The sequence below is a fragment of the Gymnodraco acuticeps genome, unplaced genomic scaffold (genome assembly GCF_902827175.1).
Source record: "Gymnodraco acuticeps unplaced genomic scaffold, fGymAcu1.1, whole genome shotgun sequence".
NCBI classification, from domain to species: Eukaryota; Metazoa; Chordata; class Actinopteri; order Perciformes; family Bathydraconidae; genus Gymnodraco; species Gymnodraco acuticeps.
This window is the reverse complement of record NW_022992110.1, coordinates 158,994-183,876: the sequence shown is the minus strand read 5'-3', so window position 1 is coordinate 183,876 and position 24,883 is coordinate 158,994.

The following is a 24,883-nucleotide window of genomic DNA, read 5'->3' as shown; positions in this document are numbered from 1 at the left end:
CAGCTGCTTCTGTAACTGTAAGGGAATACATTTGTCTATTTTGTGTCCTGATGACCTAATGCCGATACATGTAATACGTTACTCCCTAAGCCTGATTTCACCCACCTGCAACCGATTCACTCATAATCACAAATGTTCATTTCTACGACCCCTTGACTCGACAACTTTCTTGTTTAATAATCGTTACATCTCCTCAGGACCAAGTTCCTGTGTCCTGCTGATCACCCACTGCTCATTTAAGGTGGACTGACCTTTACAATGGACCAGCTAGTCTTAGTGTCTTAATGTAAATGTTTTGTAAAGTGATGCCAGACCAAAGACGTGCTGTTGGGCTGTGTGCTCTCTGCAGGACGGTGTCTGTCCTCAAAGATTGTTGATTAAGGCGAGACATGGCAGGCAAAAACATCGTTTTTCAAGTACTGGTCAATTTTGTGATTTTGTGCTATTTTGATTCCATAACATGTTTTCTTTCAGGCTTTTGGAAGGAAAACGTACAAAATACACATTTAAGTGTTTATTTTACTATAGTTTGTCTATTTGCGTCTGTATATTTCTCCTAAATTCACCAAAAGTTAACATTCTAACGTAACATAAAGTACCGCGACCGCTGTGTGCACCATGTCAACAGAGGTATCGCTGGAAAGCTGTGTCTCTCCTGCACAATCTCATCGGATCCAAATATGGTCATTTCCTTTGTATCAGCAACCAATCGTGAAAGCACAAAGGGGTCTTAAACCAAGAAACGAAATCTCATTGGCTGGTGTCAATTTATGACAACGTGATTTGTTCAGATGCGTCACGTGGTGTGCTAAAACACTTCCTGGTTAGCTTTCAGCTAGAAATTGAAATCTCAAAATGCAAAAAGAACGGCGAAAAAAACGTTCACAGAGAAGACGACAACAATTGTCACTTGCACGAAGCAAGGTTATCAAAAAAAAAATGACCCTGAACATGAAATACCTTCACGGAGTGCGTCGATGCGCAAGCTGTCATTCAAAGAACAGGAGGGTTTAGCTAGCGCCTCACTGCAATCTTTAAAGGTCGTTTTCTCAAAATGAGTTTTTTCTCCTACTCTGAGTTCGAAATTTCAACTTCAGTAGCACGTAGAGACACCAAACCTTCCAGTTATATTCCTATCAATATTATGAAGGCTTTTACAGAAGGGTTTGTTCATATATCATTCATAGCCTGAATTATACAACATTGTATACCTAAAAACATGGCGAAAATGGATATTTTAGGGCTGTTGACAGTATTTTCTGATTTATGGAGTGATAAAAAGAGATATCCAATATCCCTTCTGTAAAAGCCTTGGATACTAATATGACTACAAAATGAAACAAGAAATTTGAATCTGGCTATATCCAAAGTTCAGATTTCGATTCCTGAAATGTGTTAAAATATGTGCATATTTAATGAGATAATGGATAATTTGCATATTTAAACATGCTATTTCAGAAAACTTGTAATACAAAAGACAATTTCCTTATTGTAAGTAATTAACTGGAGAAATTTCTAGCTGATACCTTTAAGTTAAAAAAATTACCCTATTCACCTGGGGTGTCTCGCCTTAAATGAGAGCTTCACTCTGTTTTTGTTGTCCAAACGACGCCAACAGAGCAATACGTCTTCTTTCCAGCAGATGGCATAAATGTTACATCATCCAGTTCAACTGTCATCCACATATTAATGATTCAAAACAGCAATGTGTAAAATATGGCTAGTAATTGACTATTTCAACAGAATGTGAAGAGGTTACAGTCTTGAGGCCATGTCCAATATGTTTATGCTTTGTTTAATTAAATCTACTGAAATGAGCATTCAATGACTCAATTATTCTGAATTACTGTCATTACATCATGGGTTTGCATTGCAATATTAGAACGCATAAAACCCAACTTTATTTCTTCCAAGTTGCGGGTGTTCATTGTTTAGAAGTCCGCTGTGTTTCATCCAAGCTTCCACTTCGTGCTCCAATAATGCTGAAAGTATCTGTTGTATGCTTTACCTGCTCCAGTAACACAAGTGTAATTCACTGGACAGAGACAAGAGATAGTGGATGGATCCAGAGGAGAACCAGAAGATAGTCCATATAGAGCCTTCAGGTTCTGAAAATGATCAGGGATAGAGCTAGAAAAAAAATCCAAAACCCTGAATTGAGCTAGAAGATAGCCAGCACAAAGCCAGGAGAGACCCAGTAGAAAGACAGGAAGGAGCCAAAAGAGTTTGTATTTTTTATTTTTTTATATTCAAGCTTGTGGTGATTGACATTATTCACCCACGGATCTATGGGTTGGGGTATTGTTCCGCACGGACATTTGAGTGAGCCGGACTTCCTGTTTCCGCCGGTCTTCGCTTCCCGGGCATGAAGTTGTTTACATGTGTGTTCCGATGCTAAATAAAAGTAGAGCTTGTAACTTTGATACCCCGCCTCCGACTCCCGTCTCTCGGCACCACATTGGTGACTCCGACATAAGTCTTGTTGAAGGATCCGAGACTGAACCGAGCATGGCAAGTAACGCCGTTTTTTTTCAAACTGCCGGAGTTTTGGGAGACATCTGCAGCTGCATGGTTCGCTCAGGCGGAGGCTCAGTTCGCCCTCCGCGGAGTGGCTGACGACGCAGCACGCTATTTTCACGTCGTTTCGGCGCTGGGGAGCTCCACTGCGACCCGGACGGTGGGCTTTATTACATCTCCTCCTGCCCAGGATAAATATGCAGCGTTCAAGGCTTTCCTGCTAAAGACTTTCGAGCTGTCACGGTCGGAACGGGCCCGACGCCTGCTCGCTATTCATAGCCTGGGGGACAACAAGCCTTCTGACCACATGGAGATGATGCTCAGCCTGCTGGGTACGGAAGAACCTAATTTTTTGTTCATATAACTGTTTCTTCGGCACATGCCGCCGCATGTACAGACAGCGCTCGCTAACACGGCTATTACTGAGCCCCGCGCTTTGGCCGAAGAAGCTGACCGGTTCTTCCTGGCAACCCAGCGGTTTGCCCCGGAGGTGCTGGCCCCGACACGCAGCGGCACCTTCCCTGGTACAGGCATGCCACCTTGCAGAAGCTCCGGGGCCGACGTCAGCAACTCCAGCCCTGGCCTGTGCTATTACCATGCACGCTATGGGGCGAAAGCGAAGATGTGCCGTCCTCCCTGCACCTACAAGGTAACGGGAAACGCCAAGGCCTGCGCTCGGTAGTGGCCGCGAGCATGGGCACATCCAACCGGCTCCTGTTCATCAGGGACACCCTCTCTGGTCGCAGACTCCTTTGTGACACAGGAGCCCAGCGGAGCGTCCTGCCGGCTACCGCGTGGAGGACGCTGCCGGTGGAGGCCACGGCCCACCTTTAACGTCCGCTAACGACACCCCTATTCGCACCTATGGCACAAAGACAGTGGACCTGTGCTTCGAGGGTCAGCGGTTTAAGTGGGATTTCGTCACGGCTGACATCTCCTTCGCTCTCCTCGGCGCAGACTTCCTGTGCGCTCACGGACTGCTGGTGGACGTCAAGAACAGCCGCCTGTTGGACGCACTGACGTTTGCCTCGTTCACGTGTACGCGAGGCGTCATTCAGCGGGCTCTCCAGCTCACTCTCACAGGGCGCCAGTTCCAGCACCTTCTCAGTGAGTTTCCCGACTTGACGCAGCCCACCTTTTCCGCTGCCACTACCAAACATGGGGTAGAGCACCACATTGACACTGAAGGCCCCCCTGTCTACGCTAGGGCCCGGCGGCTCAACCCTGACATGCTGGCAGTCGCCAAGTCAGAGTTCGTCAACATGGAGCGTCTGGGCATCATCAGCCGCTCAGACAGCCCTTGGGCTTCGCCGCTTCACATGGTCCCTAAATCAGCCGGTGGCTGGCGACCGTGTGGTGACTACCGCCGCCTTAACGACGCCACTACGCCACTACGCCAGACCGCTACCCGGTCCCTCACATCCAGGACTTCTCTGCACACCTGGCGGGCAAGCTGGTTTTCTCCAAGGTGGATCTGGTGCGGGGCTACCACCAGGTTCCGGTGCACCCCTCGGACGTCCCCAAAACTGCGGTAATTACGCCGTTTGGGCTTTTCGAGTTCCTGCGTATGCCGTTTGGACTTAAGAACGCAGCTCAGTCCTTTCAGCGGCTGATGGATTCAGCGCTCAAAGACATGCCATTCATCTTCGTCTATTTAGACGACATCCTGGTCGCCAGCTCCTCCTCCGAAGAGCACCAGGCACATCTCCGGGTCTTTTTCGCGAGGCTCAACCAACACGGCCTGATTATCAACCCGGCAAAGTGTCAGTTCGGGTTGTCCTCCATCCATTTCCTCGGGCACCTCATCAGCAAGGACGGGGCCGCCCCCCTCCCGTCGAAAGTGGAGGCCGTGTCTGCCTTTCCACGACCGCCTACAGCTCGGGCGCTCCGAGAGTTCCTCGGGATGGTGACGTTTTATCACCGGTTCATCCGCCGGGCGGCCCACACCATGCGCCCGCTGTACGAGGCCCTCGGACAAATCCCCCGGCCAGGCCATAGACTGGACGGCTGAAAGGGAGGTCGCTTTCAACGCCACCAAAGCCGCCCTGAGCGAAGCCGCCATGTTGGCTCACCCGTCACACAGGGCCCCCATCGCTATCACCACCGACGCGTCTGACTACGCAGTGGGCGCGGTGCCTGGCAACCGCTCGCCTTTTTCAGTCGCCAGTTGACTCCCAGGGAGCGCAAGTATAGCGCTTTCGACAGAGAACTCCTTGGTCTCTATTTGGCGGTTCGCCACTTCCGTTTCCTGCTGGAAGGCCGGGAGTTTGCGGCGTTCGTGGATCACAAGCCACTGACCTTCTGCATGTCCAAGGTGGCCGAGCCGTGGTCCGCCCGACAGCAACGCCAGCTTTCGTACATCTCCGAGTACACCACGGACATACGACACATCGCTGGCAAGGCTAACGTGGTCGCGGACTGCCTCTCCAGAGCGGTCATCGGAGCTGTGCAGCTGGGCCTCGATTACCTCCGCATGGGCGCTGACCAGGCCTCTGACCACGGGGTCCAGACCCTCAAGGCCTCGGTCACGGGATTACGCCTGGAGGAGGTCACGGTCGGTGACTCTGGCGCAAAGCTGTGGTGTGACGTCTCCACGGGCCAGCCTCGACCGCTGGTCCCTGCGGACTGGCGTCGACCCGTTTTTGAGGCGGTTCACAATCTTTCCCACCCCGGTAGGAAGCCGTCCGTGAAGTTGTTGTCACAGAAGTTCGTGTGGCAGGGGCTTAAGAAGGACGTGAGGTCCTGGGTCGACTCGTGCGTGGCCTGTCAACGGGCCAAAGTCCACCGCCATACTAGGGCCCCTTTTGAACTTTTTGCGGTTCCTGAGAGGAGGTTTGACCATGTCAATGTCGACCTCGTAGGTCCGCTTCCCCCCTCTCAGGGTTTCACTTACCTGTTTACGATGGTGGACAGGACGACCCGCTGGCCCGAGGCCGTTCCCCTCGCCTCGACATCAGCTTCCGACGTCGCCCGCGCTTTCATCGGCACGTGGGTGGCGCAATTCGGGACCCCGTCTGACCTCTCCTCTGACCGCGGTTCTCAGTTCACCTCGGAGCTGTGGAACGCTGTTGCTGTGGGTTTGGGGGTCAAGCTGCACCGCACCACTGCATATCACCCCCAGGCTAATGGATTGTGTGAGCGGTTTCACCGGTCCATGAAGGCGTCACTGCGTGCCGGCTTGATAGACGGCAACTGGGTGGATAAGCTCCCGTGGGTTATGCTCGGCCTCAGGTGTGCCCCCAAAGAAGACCTGCAGTCCTCGTCGGCGGAGCTCGTCTATGGTCAGATGCTACGGGTCCCTGGGGAATTCATTCCCACCGCCACTGTGCCCTGGTCTGCAGCCGGGCAGCGCTCCTCCCTGCTGGAGACCGCCGGGACATTCACGCCCGTCCCCACGTCGCAGCACAGCAACCCAGCTTTCCGGGTGTCCCCCGGATTACGGTCGGCCGATTTCGTTTTTATTCGCCACGACGCCCACCGCGGTCCCCTGCGGCCCCCTTACGACGGTCCGTTCAGGGTCATACGTCACGGGGGCAGGCCTGAGACTGTGTCCGTTGATCGGATTAAGCCTGCTCACGTGGACATTTCCAGGCCGTTGGAGTTGGCTCTGCCCCCACGTCGGGGCCGCCCTCCCATGGCCCGCCCCCCGCCCCCTGTGGGGATGCCCTCGTTCGCGCCCCTGCCCTCGCCTGCGGCCCCGCCCTCCTCGGCCCCTGTGGTCCGTACGCGCCGGGGTCGGGTGGTACTTCCTCCCAGGCACGAGGATTTTGACTATGGGTGAATACTGGGGGGGCTTGTGTGGTGATTGACATTATTCACCCACGGATCTATGGGTTGGGGTATTGTTCCGCACGGACATTTGAGTGAGCCGGAATTCCTGTTTCCGCCGGTCTTCGCTTCCCGGGCATGAAGTTGTTTACATGTGTGTTCCGATGCTAAATAAAAGTAGAGCTTGTAAGGTAACACTTTATATTAAGGTACACAAATTAACCATCAACTAGTTGTTAATTAGCATGCATATTAGCAGTATATGGCTCTTTATTAGTCATTATAAAACACTTATTAATGCCTTATTCTACATGACCATATTCTACAAGTAATAAGCCATTAGTTGAGAGTTTTTCCTCAATAACCCTCTGATTAGTGCTTATTTATTGCAAGTAAGGAAGTTGTTGTCCATGAGTTTTGGTCTTAATATGCGCTGCTTAATATGGGCCTAATAAGGCAGTAGTAGCACAAGAATAGTAATTCTCCCATAATAACACTTAACAAATGTGATCTATTCTTATGGAACAAGACATGAAACTATAAGTGTTAATTGTGTCTAAATAACTCAAAATTAGGTATTTATATTTTATAATATGTTTTGGGGTATTGACAGTTCAGCTACCAATAGCAAGGTGATATTGACCTGTATGTTTCATATTTGCCCATTTATATTTGTGTAAAATGTGTACTGAAGGTTAGACCCGGGTCCAGGAAGTAGGAGAACGTGAACGACACTGCTACTAATTTTCCCTTTGCAACCTGAAGAGTAAAAGGGTCAAGTCCGTCAGAAAGCAATGACTGTAAGTGTGAGCCTTACACTTACACTGTAAGGATTAGTAACATGTATTGTGTTTATGTGATGACATGTGGAGATGTTTAAACTCAATGAGAAAATGCGTTAGCATTCGCGCTAGTGTTAGCATACACGGTAGCGTTAGCATACATGCTAGCGTTAGCCATACTAGCCTGTATACATGCTTATTGTACAGCTAGCATTAGCTATATTTACCTTGTTTACACTAAGCGGTCCTAATGTGTTCATCTGTGTATGTTACACTTGCATGTATGAGATCATTAAGTGCCTTGTAACTTATTTTTTTATAGTTTCACTCCGTTTGAATGTCAGTGGACTGCAAATAAGTCAATAAAGGAGCATGGCTGCTCATTCCCTGGCTCTCAAAAGAGTTTGGCTGTTTTTTTAATCTATGTTCACACTGAGACAACACAGAGAGAGAACAGTACACCTATTGTGTAAGAACATACAAGCAGGTCACACAGTATGATCACAAATACATAAACTCTGTTAAAAATCAGTTTTTATTAAAAAGTACAGGCTGCATATATGTTCTCAGCCTTGGAGAAACTTGACATGTTTTGGTACATGTATGTGTCTGAACCTCTCTTCAGTGGTTCAATAATATAACAGATATTTCAACGTGTGCCTACTTTGTTCATGTACTGTTGAGGTTAATTTCAGTAGTTGTGTGCTATAATGTATTTACAAAGTGTGAAGAGGAGGAAACTTTAGAATAGGGAACCTGTTCTGGTCAATTAGAGTCAAACTAATAGCTTATTGATTATGAACAAGACTTCACTTTAGAATAGGGAACATATTTTTAGATAGAAATACCTAATTAGAGTCAAACTAATTAATTCCTTACATTTATTATAGCGCTTTATCAATGACTCAAAGCGCTTTACATATACACACATTATACATATATGATATATGCAATGGTCAGATACTGTGGACAATACCCACAGGCGCAAGTTCAGGTGAAGTGTCTTGCCCAAGGACACACCGGCTTTACAGACGCAGCAGCGGCGGGTTTCACCCCTTGATCTGATGATCGGATGCACAGTCCACTGCGCCACCCGTCCCTAAACTACTAGCTTATTGGTTATGAACAAGACTTCACTTTAAAATAGGGAACATGTTCTTAGATATAAATAGCTAATTTTGAGTTGTTTAGACTTAATTAACACTTATAGTTTCATGTCTTGTTCCATAAGAATAGATCATATTTTGTAAGTGTTATTATGGGAGAATTACTATTCTTGTGGTACTACTGCCTTATTAGGCCCATATTGGGCAGCGCATATTAAGACCAAAACTCATGTACAATAAGTTCCTTACTTGCAACAAATAAGCATTAATTAGAGGGTTAATGCGTTAATGAGGTTGTCAAGTCTTTCTTCCCACCGAGTGACTCTTTCACTGCTTATGCTTGGTGTTCCGAGGGGTGGGACGCTCTTCAAGAAACTTTTTCCTGGATTTAAGGCGGCTTTTGGCTGGCACATGGCCAAAGAGAAGATGTCTTTGGTCAGTACACTATTATTGGCGCTCTTTCTTGCTTGCTGCATTTCGTCGTATCTCTGGTGGGGCTATGCCTGCCAGGATGTACAGACTAGGTGTTGATTTCAGGCAGCCTGTGATAATGCGGCAGCTAGCATTGAGGGCGGGATCCAGCTTCTTGGCATGGGCAGCTCGTTACCATACTGGGCAGGCATACTCGGCAGCTGAGTAGCAGAGGGCTAGTGCGGTTGACTTCAGAGTCTAATAATAATAATAATAATTAATAATAATAATAATTCCTTACATTTATTATAGCGCTTTATCAATGACTCAAAGCACTTTACATATACACACATTACACATATATGATACATGCAATGGTCAGATACTGTGGACAATACCCACAGGAGCAAGTTCTGGTGAAGTGTCTTGCCCAAGGACACACCGGCTTTACAGACGCAGCAGCGGCGGGTTTCACCCCTTGATCTGATGATCATTGCACAGCGCACTGCGCCACACCGTCCATCTTCACGCCTCGAGGTCATCGAGGCGCTTTTACAGGTACACATTAGTATTATACATGTACTGTGGACAATACCCACAGGAGCAAATCCGGGTGAAGTGTCTTGCCCAAGGACACAACGGCCTGACGCAGTGGCGGCAGGAGCGGGTTTCGAACTGGAGTTCCCCAGCACTCCCCCTTGATCTGATGATCGGATGCACAGACCACTGCGCCACCCGTCCCAGTCTGTGGGTTTGCACCCCAGGTCGTGCCGGTGAGCTTGCGGATGATGTTATTCCTCGCACTCACTTTGCACTTAGTCTTCTCAGTGTGGGTCTTAAAAGAGAGGCATCTGTCCAGGGTTACCCCTAGGTAGACTAGGTGCTCACAGTGTTCAAGGGAGGTTCCTGACCAGCTGACCTTCAGTTGGCGCTTGGCTTCACGGTTTCTCAGGTGGAAGGCACACACCTGTGTCTTAGATGGGTTTACACGTAGGTGGTTCTCTTCATAGTAAGGTGTTAGCTCTGCCAGAGCGTTAGAGAGTCTGTCTTCCAAAGTTTTGAAATCAGTGGCTTGTGCACCTATGCCAAGATCGTCAGCATAGATGAAGCGGCGGGTGTCTACACTTTTTGGTTGGTTGTTGGTGTAGATGTTAAAGAGAAGTGGTGCAAGCACACTTCCCTGTGGGAGGCCATTCCTGAGTCTTCGCCACCTGCTTTTCTTTCCTCCTAGCTCAACGAAGAAGTGCCTATTTTCAAGCATGCTTTCAATCAGCTCTGTCAGGCGGGTGTCTCTTGTGGTCTCCAGGATCTTACAGAGGAGACGTCTATGGTTGACTGTGTCATAGGCAGCTGAGAGGTCGACAAACACCGCACCAGTTACCATCCCTTCCTCATATCCGTCTTCGATGTACTGGGTGAGGTTGAGTACTTGGCTAGTTGTCGACTTGCCAGGGCGGAAACCTGCTTGTTCAGGGATGAGGTGTTCGTCAACAAAGGCACCAATTCTGTTGAGGATCAGACGTTCAAAGAGTTTGTAGGTGTGGCTCAAAAGTGAGATTGGTCTGAAGTTCTTGGGAGCGGATGGTTCTTTCCCAGGTTTCAGCAGTGCTATAATGTGGGCTTTCTTCCAGATGTTAGGAAGCTTGTGTGTTGTTAAGCACTCATTGTAGAGCTGTAGGAGCCACGTCTTTGCCTTGTGACCGAAGTGCTTGATCTGTTCCGTTGCGATAGTATCCAGTCCAATTGCCTTTCTTGGTTTGAGGATAGAGATTCCCCCTTCCAGCCCTTCCATAGTGAGCTGTCTTGTAAAAGCAGGGTCCTCGATGTATTTCTTGCGGTTCAGCTTGGTCTTTTCCCCTCTCTTTCTACTCTTTCCATTTTCGAGCAATTGGTTGGCAACTTGGTTGGCCGTGACTTTTGGGTGCTGAGGAGCTGCTTTAGGGTCACCTCGTAGCTTGTGAATAAGTGCCCATGCTTTCTTGCTGTTTTTTGACATGTCTGTGGACTCTATAAGAGCATTCCAGGTCTTGCTTCGCTCTTGGGCAATGCTTTCCATCACCTTCTCGCCTTGGGTAGTTGTTTCATCTGAGAAGGGATCTGCTTCAAACATGCTGACGTAGTTGTCATAGAGTCCTGCACAGTCCTTTGAAAGTCCCAGTATATATTCAACTCTACATCCTCGTGGGATATGTTTCCGAGCAGTTTTCAGCACCAGGTTAGCAAATTGGTCGTAGTTCTCGCTAACTGGTATTATCTTTGTGATCTTTTCTTCCAGCTCGTTGGTGAAACCTGTTCAGTCTGCTTTCTTGTAATTGAAGCGCCTTTTAAAGGGCACGATGATTGGGACTACAGCCGCATTGATTAGGATCCCAATGGGGCGGTGTTGGCTTGATGGAATAGGGTCCAGCACCGTCTTTTTACACAGTCGAGCGATGTTACTTGTGATCATGGTGAGATCTGGGTTGTAGCCACGTTTCCAGCGAGCACTGAAAAACGAGTGTGGTAGCTTGGGGTCATGGATCAGACTTAGTTGGTTAGTATCCATCCAGTCCTCTACTGCTTCTCCATCCTTGTTCATTTCAAGGTAGCCCCACTGGGTACTGTGGCTGTTGAAGTCACCAATAACGATCTGTGGTTTGCCGTGTATTTTGGGGATTGGCTGGGAAAACACAAAGTCTACAGGTGGTGGTTTGTAGACAGATGTTACGACAACACTGCTTAGCTCAACAGATAGGACTTCGATATTATGGCCATCTGACATATCTGTATCTTCTATAGCTGAGCCTGTTTTTACAAAAATAGCACTGCCGTACTGCCGGTGAGGTCGCTCAATGGCCAGGACCATTCCTGGTATGGTGGGGCGATTGTTTTCACTCCCTCTGTGCGTCTCTTGCAAGCAAAGGACGTCACAGTGTTGCTTGCTGCATAGGTCGGCTAAGATGGTTTGTTTTGCAGAGGAGAACCCTTCAATGTTCACAGATATGGCTGCCAGTGCCGGTCTTGAGGGGGTCCCTTGTTTACGGCATCGTCCTTTGTGTCTATCTCCAGGCATGGTGTTTTCTCTTGGTGTTCTGTGGCTTACTTACAGCTTTCAACGTAGCTTGTAGCGTAACAATGAAAACGTTCTATGGACGCAATTTCCTGAAGTAATCTTCATAATAACTAGCAAACTAAAGATCATGTGCATCCACTGCACACATCATCTGAAATAACAACTCATATTTCTCGCATCAAATGACATCAAAACGCATTTTAATGGCCAAACTAACTTTGAAATAGGCATTTTCCACCGAGAATAAAACGAAGTTCGGCCATGTTTTTTTTTTCTGCAGGGAGAAATTTGAAGATCACGTGACATAGACGTCAGCCATTGGAATGAACGGGGTTTGTCAAACAGATTACATGGTGTAGTCCTAAACGATAGCTAGGGATTCTGGGTAGTGTAGTGTCTTCTGCCATCCTTTACTCCGAACAAATATTTGTTTCTCCGAATCGAAGGGGAAAAATACAAAAGCATTGCACACAATTTAAACCAATCAATGTTGTGTAATTAACAAGGATAATCTGGTGTTTTTTAGTCGATGAGTAGTGCAGATATAACTGTAAAATCAATCGACAGTAAGGGGAATACTTACTTCCGGGTGTACAATTCTCCGTTATCCAATGGGAACAGACGCTCACATTGCCTTTAAGGGCAGCCGACACAAACGAATGCCGTGCTTCCATGAGCATCAAATCCCGCCGCAGATGGGAATACATTGCAATCAGTTGAAAGCTATTTGCGTCCCTTTATGAAGCTGAAGGAGCCTAGGAGCGTCACAACTGGACGCCACGGGACCCTGACCAAACGTCGCTCCTGGACGATTATGGAGAGTGTGTTGGAAACAGACGTACAGATGTAGCGCTTCATTTCAGACGCCTACCCGTGCGGGTCCGTGATCTGCACGGGGTGGGCCCCTGCTGAAAAGGAAAACCCCCCCGCAGGACTTGATACGCCCCCTTGATAAATAAATGTAATTTTAATGAAACCAGCTGCAATGGATCATGGATCCACCAGGGGGAGCCGTGAAAAGCTGCCACACTGGAACTCATGTGAAATAAACAGCTGATAGATCTACAGGTATCTGATTGGATATTTGTTAAGATCCATATGTCACGGATAGGATCATATTCTGTGCTAAATAAGAGACATGTAATCATTTACAAAACATCACCATGTTTTTATTTAACAAAATAATGTTGTTTAATTCACGTAGGTGTAAGTACAAAACCATCGCTATGTTTTTTCATCAGGAAATGCAGCCCGGCTCAAACAAACGATTTTCAATCATCATCCTCACGATCATTTAATGTATCATATGTTCGCGAATTTAAATGAATGCACTAATACATGTAGTTTAATCCACGTGAGTTTACAACAACAACAATAATCGCTTTGTTTTTATATCACATCAGACCGGAGGGAAATGCAGCACGGCTCTCACTACCGATCATCCTAATCCCACGGGAAAACAATCATATGTACAGTGTTAATAGTTTACTGTATTATTAGTGTCTAATATTACTGCTATAACAATCACACATTGAGTTGTTAAAATCAGACCGTTTTTTTTTTTTAAACAGTCTGAATGAAACGGCAGCTCTCAGGTGATCAGGTGTGTGTTTACCAGTGTTGGGACTAACGTGTTACAAACTAACGCATTACTGTAACGCAACTACCTTTTGCGGTAACTAATAACGTTACTAGTTACCTATTCCCATTCAGTAACGCCGTTATAGTTACTGTGATTTAAATGGGTGCGTTACTGCGTTACATTATGTGATGGAACTGAACCGAATCTCCCTGCGGATGTAGCTTGCAGGCGAATACAGAGATGTCCTCTCACAGTACCATGGAAAAGTGAAAGTAACCAGAGAGGAGTGATGATTGGTTAACGCGGGGTAACATTTCAGGGTAAGCCAATCAGAGACAGAGTTGGGCGGGTCTTGCCTTATGGGGAAAATACCAACCCTGTCTCCTAAAAATTACGTTTCCACAGAACTACACTGCATTCTCAATTACGTTTAGCTAGAAACGTATTTTCTCCCACGTTACGTTCGTTATGAACGTATCTTAATGACTATTATCATTATTATAAGCAAGACAATAAATGGCAAAGATATGTAGAAAATAAACGTATTTAAGATACGTTCATAACGAACGTAACGTGGGAGTAAATACGTTTCTAGCTAAACGTAATTCAGAATGCAGTTTAGTTCTGTGGGAACGTGATTTTTAGGAGACAGGGTTGGAAAATACACAGACAAACAAACACTTGCTAACACATACACGGCAACGCTCACCACCAGCAACACACACACACACACACACACACACACACACACACACACACACACACACACACACACACACACACACACACACACACACACACACACACACCACACACACACACACACACACCACTTCAGGGGACATTACATTGACTTACATGCATTTCCTGGAGACTTTTCCTAACCTTAACCATAACCAACACATGCCTAACCCTAACCCTAACCCTAACCCTAATCCTAAACCTAACCAAGTCTTCACCCTAAAATGAATTATTCCCCTCATGGGGACCTCCAATTTGTCCCCATAAGGGAGGTGAGTCCCCAAACGTGACTGTGTAAACAGATTTAGGTCCCCACAAGTATAGTAATGCTAGGCCACACACACACACACACACACACACACACACACACACACACACACACACACACACACACACACACACACACACACACACACACACACACACAATGTCAGATGCTAGTATCAGCGAGAGCAGCAGCGCATTTACAACTTGGAGATATAACCACTATTTTCAATTTGTGGGGATAAAGGACGCAACAAATATTATGGTCAAATATAAACTGTGTGCAGGACAGAAAGCATTGTCCACATCGAATAACAGCAATGCCAATCTCCTGAAGCACCTAACTAATGTACATGAGGCTATAAAACTAGTCGCCAAAGACCCCACCGTCTCAACCACCGGCAGTGACCCAGATGGAGCAACACCATCTAAACAGCCAAAAAACGATCTTTTTAAATCGCATGCACATGTCCCCCAGAGTCAACTAAACAGATTGATTGCTGAAAATAGTTTGTTTGTGTTCAGTGTCAGTCTGATAGTTTATTATTTATCTAATTGTTACTGCCAAAAGAGTGTAGTTCTTGTTTAATTGTTACACTGCCAAAATAGTGTAGTTGTTGTTAATGTGTACACTGTGGTGATTGACATTATTCACCCACGGATCTATGGGTTGGGGTATTGTTCTGCATGGACATTTTAGTGAACCGGACTTCCTGTTTCCGCCGGTCTTCGCTTCCCGGGAATGAAGTTGTTTACAATGGTTTTCCTATGCTAAATGAAAGTCTAGCTTGTACCTTTGATACCCCGCCTCCGACTTCCATCTCTCGGCACCACAACACTGCCAAAAGAGTGTAGTTGTTTTTCAAATCAAATCAAGTTTTATTTATATAGCACATTTATAATTTATCGATTTTTGGTCGAGCCAAAGTGCTGTACATATAATAAAAATAGCCTACAGTAGAGACACTTTACAGCAAATACAACAGCACGGATTTTTTTAGTTTTTATTTCATATTGCACTACTTAGAACTTGACTGTTGAGGCTACAATAAAGATGCCTGTTTTATTGTTATTGCACAGATTACAGGTACTGAGACAACGAAATGCAGTTTAGCTTCTAACGGTGCAACAAGCAGTAAAGTGAAAAGTAATGTACACAATCTACAAATAAAATATATAATTAATTGAATAATGAATAAACAGTGAGTTTGGGTATGAATACACTAGATACACAGCAGCCTGTGAGCAGTAACAGTGTGTATGAATATGCTAAGATATATAAAGTATGAAAACGGTAAGCAGTGCAAGTATAGTATAAAATATATGGATATTAATTTCATGAAAACATTGTGGAACAATGATGAAAAATGTGAATGGAAGTGGCGACGTAAAACTGACACAAAACAACAACAAACAAAAATATTTTGAGAAGCCCCCAACCCCCATGTTGCCTGTGCTGTATGCTGCAAACTCTTTGTTTAAAACTAATTGGCCATCGGAATGTGTGGAGTAAGTCTCCCAAGGGGGGTGGTCACATTCCACAGCTCTCCCCCCCCCCCCCTCCTGTGATCTCCCAACCCCCAGTCTGTAGGTTTGTGTTCGCATATTTTAGTGTTAATTTTGGCAGCTGTTTTTGATTTAGTCTTAGTCTTTAGACGAAAATGGTTACATTTTAGTCATTCCTATCCTTCGTAGTTTTAGTCTAGTTTTAGTCGACGAAAACTCAAAACGTGTTAGTCTAGTTTTGGTCGACGAAAACTCAAAACGTTTTAGTCAACTTTTAGTCAAAATGTGTCTCTATACTCTCTGAACGCTCCGTCCCCGGCAGATCTCTGTGTCCGCTGCAGCATGTATGTTAGGCCCCGCCCCCCGCACACAGAGAGACACAGGGAGATCGCTCTTCTGGAGTGAAGAGAGCGGAAATAATGATATTGCAAGTTAGAAACGTAAGATGCATTTTGACAGACAAGATGGACACTTGGGGGAAAATATACTGCATTTTGAATGTCCGATAGTCCACCATTAACACCTTAGTCCCGTCTCGTCTCATCAACGAAAACTAAATATACATTTCGTCATAGTTTTCGTTATCAAGAATCTATGTTTAGCTCGTCATCGTCTCGTCTTAGTCATGTAAAAAAGGTTGTTGACGAACATTTTTCGTCATAGTTTTCGTTGACGAAATTAACACTGGCATATTTAAACTGTCGCACTTTCTGTTGTTTCTATCGCGCATTGCCGGTATGAAAGGGTCTGTGCCGGAAATATCAAACATTTAATAAAAGTGAAAAACAATGAACAAGACTTAACGTATTCATCATAATTAATTATATTTATTCCGTTTGGATGTAGGATTTTTGACTTTGTTTAGAGCAGTGATCTTCTCTGCAGCAGAGAGCTAAGCGCTGTCAGACCGGACCTAACCCTGAAAAGTATTATCATCTGAAATTAATCATTATGTTATTAATATTAAATACATATAAGTATTTTTACAACTTGTATTTAGAAATACTCTGTTGTAATTATTGATGCATAAATGTGTTCATCCATTAAATGTGGCATCTGCTATAATGGGGTTAATGCAGTGGTTCTCAAACTTTTTCTGTCAGGCCCCCCCTTTGGAGAAAACAAAAAGTCGGCCCCCCCCAACACAAATAGTCAGGCTCAGTGGCAGCGCCAGAGATTTATTTTGGGGGTTCTGTGGGGTAGCTTGACGTTTCATAGAGGGTGCTCAAACATTTAGGGTTTCCCATTAATGTACCGGTCGCTACAGAGGAATGTTCTACTGCAACACTCCACACGCATATACACAGTGTACCCGCGACTGTTACAATGAAGGCACGATAATCAGCTCACGGCATATAGGTGTAAGCAGGGGTAAAGTGCTATTTTTATAGGTGGTGTGTGGACCTCACATAGGGGGGTCCGGGGGCAAGCTCCCCCGGGAAGATATTTTTTTCAATCTTGAAGTTAAAAGCATCAATCTGGTGCACTTTGAGAGCAAAATGAAGAGATCTATGGATACATCTCTCAACATCCAGATGAAACAGAACTGTGAACAGATTTACTTTTTCTTTATGGATATTTTACAAATCACTCCCCTTTTAAACTTTATTGTTGTTTTAGTATATAGTATTTCATACCTGTTTTTCATTTATTCTCTTATTTTTTTAAAACAATAATGGTTCCGCTGGGCTTTTGACTGGGACACACCCATGTGAGTCCTATCTGGAGTGCTACATCTGTAGGCCTATAAGGGACATTTCGAGCATCATTGCGATACACAGCCACTGTACTGATTGCCCAATATCCTCAGCTATGGTTCAAGCTCGCTGATTGTATGTTTTAGCTGCAGTGCATGTAGGGATATGGTGTTAATGCCATATCAAATCCGAAAAACGGATGGCCGAAGACACTAGACTACCCATAATCCCCAGCTATCGTTTAGGACTACAGTCCCCGTGATTAATCTTCAAGCTCTGGGATTGGATGTTGGAGTGGCAGTGCGCCAAGGTTACGCCAAGCGTCAAACAGCTGTTTGAAATGGAATGAAACCACGCCAGACTATCCAAAACTGGAATCGAACGCCCCCCCCAGAACTACACATGCTGGCTATTGTGTTTCGCAAAATGTTCTATGGGATGTCTCTACTGAACGTTTTCGTTTTTCCCACAATTAGAAGTTGCCAGTATTAAACACATTAGTGTTATCAAATGTAAAACATATAATTAATAAATGGGTGAAAATTGCTTGTGTACATAATGTGCAGCATTACTATTGTTACGGTGTGTGCAGGAAGCAGGACCCAAATGCAGATTAAAGTGTCAAAAATAACTCCTTTATTTCAAGGCTAAACTATTCACAAAGGCCAAACAGCTCCGGAGGCTGGGCAGAACCCGGTGTCGGCCGAACAGGAACCGGAGCCGGTGGGACAGGCTTCGGCAGGATCTCCCACGGAAGAGGACCAGGAGTTGGCAGCACCCCCGGCTAGACAGGTGATGGCGGGGCCTCCAACTGGACTGGACATAGAGCTGGCAGGATCCCCAGCGGAACCTCCAAAGGCACGGAACATAGAGTTGGCAGGACCCCCGATAGAAGAGTAGTCGGCGGGACCTCCAACGGGACAGGACACGGGGTTGGCAGGACCCCCGGCAGGATAGTAGTCGGCGGGGCCTCCAACGGCACAGGACTTAGGGTTGGCAGGACCCCCGGCAGAAGAGTAGACGGCGGGACCCCCAACGGGACAGGACATAGGGTTGGCAGGACCCCCGGCAGGAGAGTAGTCGGCGGGAACCCCAACGGGACAGGATATAGGGTTGGCAGGACCTCCGGCAGGAGAGTAGTCGGCGGGACCCCCAACGGGACAGGATATAGGGTTGGCAGGATCCCCGGCAGGAGAGTAGTCGGCGGGACCCCCAACGGGACAGGACAAAGGGTTGGCAGGACCCCCAGCGGAACCCCCAACGGGACAGGACATAGGGTTGGCAGGACCCCCGGCAGGAGAGTAGTCGGCGGGACCCCCAACGGGACAGGATAAAGGGTTGGCAGGACCCCCAGCGGAACCTCCAACGGTACAGGACATAGGGTTGGCAGGACCCCCAGCAGAAGAGCAGTCTGCGGGACCTCCAACGACACAGGACTTAGGGTTGGCAGGACCCCCGGCAGAAGAGTAGTCGGCGGGACCTCCAACGGCACAGGACATAGGGTTGGCAGGACCCCCGGCAGGAGAGTAGTCGGCGGGACCCCCAACGGGACAGGACAAAGGGTTGGTAGGATCCCCAGCGGAACCTCCAACGGTACAGGACATAGGGTTGGCAGGACCCCCGGCAGAAGAGTAGTCTGCGGGACCTCCAACGGCTCAGGACATGAGGTTGGCAGGACCCCCGGCAGAAGAGTAGTCTGCGGGACCTCCAACGGCACATGAGTAGGGACTTGAGTGGGAACTCGAGAGAGTGCTTGAGAGGGAACTCGAGAGGAAACTTGAGAGTTGACTTGAGAGGTGACTTGAAAGGGATCTCGAGAGGGAACTTGAACGGAGACTCGAGAGGCGACTTGAGAGGGAACTTGAGAGGTGACTTGAGAGGAATTTCAAGAAGGGACTCGAGAGGAGACTCGAGAGGGGACTTGAGAGGGAACTCGAGAGGTGACTTGACAGGGAACTCGAGAGGAGACTCGAGAGGGGACTTGAGAGGGAACTTGAGAAGGGACTGGAGAGGGAACTCGAGAGGAGACTCGAGAGGGAACTCGAGAGGAGACTCGAGAGGAGACTCGAGAGGGAACTTGAGAGTGGCCTCTAGAGGGGACTCGAGAGGGGACTTGAAAAGTGACGAGAGAGGGCACTCGAGAGGAGACTCGAGAGGGGACTTGAGAAGGAACTGGAGAGGGGACTTGAGAGGGAACTCGAGAGGAGACTCGAGAGGGAACTCGAGAGGGGACTCGGATAGGAACTTGAGAGGGGACTCGGGTAGGAACTTGAGAGGGGACTCGGGTAGGAACTTGAGAGGGGACTTAAGAGGGGACTTGAGAGGGAACTTGTGTCGGTCGGTACGCCGACAGGACACGGGGAGCTGGCGTTGGCTGGAGAGCCAACAAGAGACGAGGTGCTGGAGTCGGCCGGTACTCCGACAAGACTCGGGGAGCTGGTGTTGGCTGGGGAGCCAACAGGAGACGAGGCGCTTGAGTCGGCCGGTACGCCGACAGGACATGGGGAGCTGGCCTCGGCTGATGAGTCAACAGGTAACGAGGAGCCGGAGTCGGGACCATGACTGCTGGGGTCGGTACTTGAGCCGGAACCATGGCTGGAACTGGGCCCGGAACCATGGCTGCTGGGCCCGGTACTTGAGCCGGAATCATGGCTGCATGGGCCGGTTCTGGAGCCGGAAACATGGCTGTAAGATCCAGTTCTGGAGCCGGAAACATGGCTGTAAGGTCCGGAGCTGAAGCCTGGATCAAGGCTGTGTGGGCCGGTTTTGGAGCCGGAATTGAAGCCGGAACCACGGCTGCTGAGGCCGGAACTGGGGCCGGAACCACAGCTGCTGGAGCCGGAACTTGGGCCGGAACCATAGCTGCTGGGTCCAGAACGGGGGCCGGAACCATGGCTGCTGGGGCCAGCACTGGGGCCGGAACCATGGCTGCTTGGGCCAGCACTGGGGCCGGAACCATGGCTGCTGGGGACAGAACGGGGGCCGGGACCATGGCTGCTGGGGCCAGAACTGGGTCTGGAACCATGGCTGCTGGGGCCAGAACTGGGTCTGGAATCATGGATGCTGGGGCCAGAACTGGGGCTGGAACCATGGCTGCTGGGGCCAGAACTGGGTCTGGGACCATGGCTGCTGGGGCCAGAACAGGGTCCGGAACTGGAATGTATGCAGTAGCCAAACAGGTGCAGTGGCACTGGCCTGAAAACTATGGTGAGGACAAGTTTGTCATCATTTTGGAGGCCTACAAATTGAAATGGCTGCACTGAGGTCAGTTGGGACCCTACTCAAGGACAGTGGTTGGACAGGAGCTCTAGTTGAAGCTGGCATTGCATCTGCCGGTACAGCAGAATCGTTTTTTTAACAGCTTCAAGCACCACTAGGACACGACGGATGGACCAGATAACAGCATAGAGTTTGTTCAAGCTAATGAAAGTGGCCTATGCTGACTACTCCTGTGAGGCAACTGAAAATGCTGGGGAAGTTCTCTGTATTGAAGCTTGGGGGCTTTGTAGTTTGTGAGAGCCGCAAACTACAAAGCCCCCAGTTTCTCTTCTGGAATACAGTGCTGTCAATGTAACTGGTGATTTTCATGTTGATTCGATCATTCAGGGAAGCTAACTTCAGCTTATACTGTCATTCACTTGCTGAGCTCTTACCCTACTTTTTAGCAAACAACAACTATACACGTTGGCTTCCTATCCACTTCAGAGACATGATGACCTTAAAAAAAAAAAACACCCTCAACTGGCCAAGGAATTTGAGAGTGGAACATTTGTTGTGCACAAATCAAGCCGAGAGTTCTCAGCAATAGCCATTGACCAAGCCCACGAACAGGCCAACGCTGTTGTCAAGGCAGATGGGGGAGCAATCTGCCTAACTGAAGATCCATCAGCACTCAGGAGGTGGATGATAGCTGGGCCTGAAATAGGCCATTTGGTCGCACAGTATGAAGCCGCCTCTGAAGTCAAAGAGGGTACAGAGCACACCAGCAACCATGTGCAGACAGAACGAGGTCAAAGGGTATTCCTTGAGAAAGTTGATAAGCTCTCACAAGTTATGACAGATATGGGCAATCCTTTCCAAGAGGAGAGTCGTGACCTGCTGTCACTAGACACAAAGGATACTGCTCACACCAGTGCAGTAGACTTGATGAGAACTCACTATGAAAGGGGCATAGCTCAGGTCCAGGAATTCATGGCAGGAATCGACATAGAAAATTCAACCTTCTACAAACCAATCAAGAAGAACCGTGTGGATTTTTTTCATCAAAAACCAGTCTCTATAATTGTTTCCAAACAGAAGGTATTGCAGGAGGAATGTCAACTTTTCTCTAAACTGTTCATTTGGTCATGAGAACCACCCATTCCCTGCTGCTCTGAGTGATGGGGGAAAGATTCACAGCTGCCAGAAATCCCAGCTTGCTGGCATACTCGAGTTGCTTGTTGCAATCCCTGACACTGAGCCTGAGGCAGATATCATCATTATTGATGGTTCAGCACTCGTATACAGTCTTCCACCACAAGGCTCCAAGAGCTTTGAAGACTATGCAGTACGGGATTTCCTTCCCACGATCGAGGCATACTCTACCAAGTACAAGAGGACTGACATTGTGTTTGATGTCTACCTGCCCATGAGCCTAAAGGTTGAAACCAGGTCAAGGTGAGGATGTGGAGTCAGACGTAGGGTGACCAACAAGGGCAAAATTCCATCAAACTGGCGGAGCTTTCTCAGAGACAATGACAACAAAACTGAACTCTTCCACTACCTTGCTGACAAAATTGCACAGATGTCAGCGCAAAATGTGGTCATTGTGACCAAAGAAGAAAACGCTCTAATTACCCAAACCATGAGCCTAGACGAGTTGGCTCCCTGTAGTCACGAAGAAGCCGACACAATAATCTTTGTGAATGTCAAGCAAGCAGCAAAAGAGGGCAGACAAAACATAATTATAAAAGCCAACGACACAGATATTCTTGTAATTGCAGTCAGCATTATTCCAACCCTTCAGGAAATTGGTCTGCAACAGTTGTGGATTGCCTTTGGCCATGGACGGAACCTTAAGTGGATCCCTGTGCATGACCTTTGTCTTTCTATTGGAATGGAAAAGAGCAAAGGGATTCTCTTATTTCATGCCTTTACTGGCTGTGATGTTGTTTCAGCTTTCCGCGGTGAAGGCAAGAAGACAGCTTAACAGACATGGGAAGTTTGTGACGAGGCATCTGATCTCTTCAGTAAACTCAGCCAGTATCCACCAACAGTGGTTTAATGATGACGAACTGAAGATCTTGGAAAAATGTGTGGTCATGATGTATGACAGGTCCAGTGTTGCTGAGGGTGTTAATGATGCCAGATTTGACATGTTTGCAAGGAAACAGAGGGCCTACAAGGCCATTCCTCCTACCCAAGCGGCTCTACTGCAGCATTTGAAACGTGCAGCCTACCAGGCAGGTATATGGAGTCAGTCAACAGTGCTTCAACCTGAAATACAGAGTCATTTAGAGTGGGGATGGACCAAAGAAGAAGATCATTGGCAGATATTTTGGACCAAGGTTCCGCCTATCGCTGAGAGCTGTCAGCAACTGACCAAGTGTGGATGAAAGTTGGAATGCAGTGGACGATGCAAATGTTATCGATTTGGTCTTCCCTGTACAACATTATGCAGCTGCAGGCGTCAGGAGTAAATACATACACAATCATACTGTGGCAATGGCATGGGCGTCGCAGCCATTATATGAGGGTGGGACAAGTCCCCCCCACTTTTTCAAATGATTAGTTTAGACCCCCCCACTTTTACCATGTGGAAAGTCCGTGAATCGGTCTATCCACTCGCTGCACTCTGTAGACCGCTGTGTCAGTGCTTCACTATCAAATCCATTCCACTTGCTTATTGAGAGAATGCCCAAATCAATGAAACTCCGTACCATGTTTTCACTGCTACTTTGTACCAAGGCAGATTCTCACATCGCGCGCGAATGTTCAAGGAGTGTTGTCATAGTTGGACAGCTCAGATCTGTTGTATGAAGCGATGCCGGTAGCGGAGGTAAGGCACACACACCAAGTGTTCAGGACATTTGTAATACCCGAAAATCAAAGTTGACAATCTCTTGGTTTGATATGTTTTCTCCCCCAGACAACATGGACACAATAAAAAAAAATTCAAAGAAGAGGAAAGTAAGTCACCAGCTGATAGCAGTTAATCAGTTAACAGTGATGGCGGCGGCAAAAGCGTCTCACTTCTTAAGAGGAGTTTCGTCTTTATGTCATGATAGAGAGATACAAATACTGAATAGTTTAGATGAGAAAAGGCATCGAAATGCCAGGTTACTATTTATCATGTAAACAGGGAACATGAATAACCCAATCTCTCTGTGCTCATGTAAACACCATGATGTCCATTTAGAGACGCAGTCAGTGTGTTTTACTGGAGCCTCAGTTCGATAGGAGGTTATTTTCTGAGTTCTTTAACTTAGGTACTCTCTCTCAAAATGGTAATGTGCATTATGTTTTAATTATACTTCTTATCATTCAGAAGCTGTTTGTGTGTGTTTATGTTTTACTGAGTGCTTATAGGCAATTTATATCCGAGTATTCAGTTAACTATTTATTTTCTGTGCACATTACATAGACTAGCTAATATTCTACCTACTGCTTGGGGCTTTGAGTCTTCAACATGTCCAATGTCACAGACTGGGACTTACTTTAGAGTCAGTTGTATTTACATTCAGTATGACTTGTTATGATTCAATGTGAAAGAGTATACTGCTCAATAAATCATGATCACTTCACCACCTCTCTTGACATCTAGACGATTGAGAGCGAGTCAGAGGCAGAACACAGGGCCAGTGGAGAGAGGTCCGTTGCTGAGGTGAGTGATGAAAGGGAAATTACAGTTTAGAGTAAATTGTGATGTGGACTCTCATCCCAGAATTTTAAGGAAATCAGTGGGGATATTGAACAGGAAGCATTTCAGTCAAGGGGCCTCATATGACCAATATAGACAGAAGAGCACATATATTTGAACATTTAAGTCAATGATACCATTCCTAAGTGAACTTAACATCTGTATGGAGTCAGATCAGTCTCAATATTAATAAATGCTCACAGAAGGATTCACAAATGTATTTTGCGATTTATATATAAATGACTCTCCACAACAATATCTCTCAATGCACTCACAAATATTTATTGTTATATATAAATGTACAAAAAATGGGCATTTAAACTGCTTTTTATTAATTCAAAGACGGCTCTGAATTAATAATCAAATACGTTTCCTTTCTTTACTACTGGATGAAATTACAAAATGTACCCATCATATTCCTCATGCTAGTAAACCACCTGATAAAATGCACCAGAATACAGGAAATGTATTATTTTTTTTGTGGGGGGGGATCCCCAAAACCCCCCGTTAAAAATGTCCCCCCCTTACATTCAGGATTCTTCCTACGCCCATGGGCAAT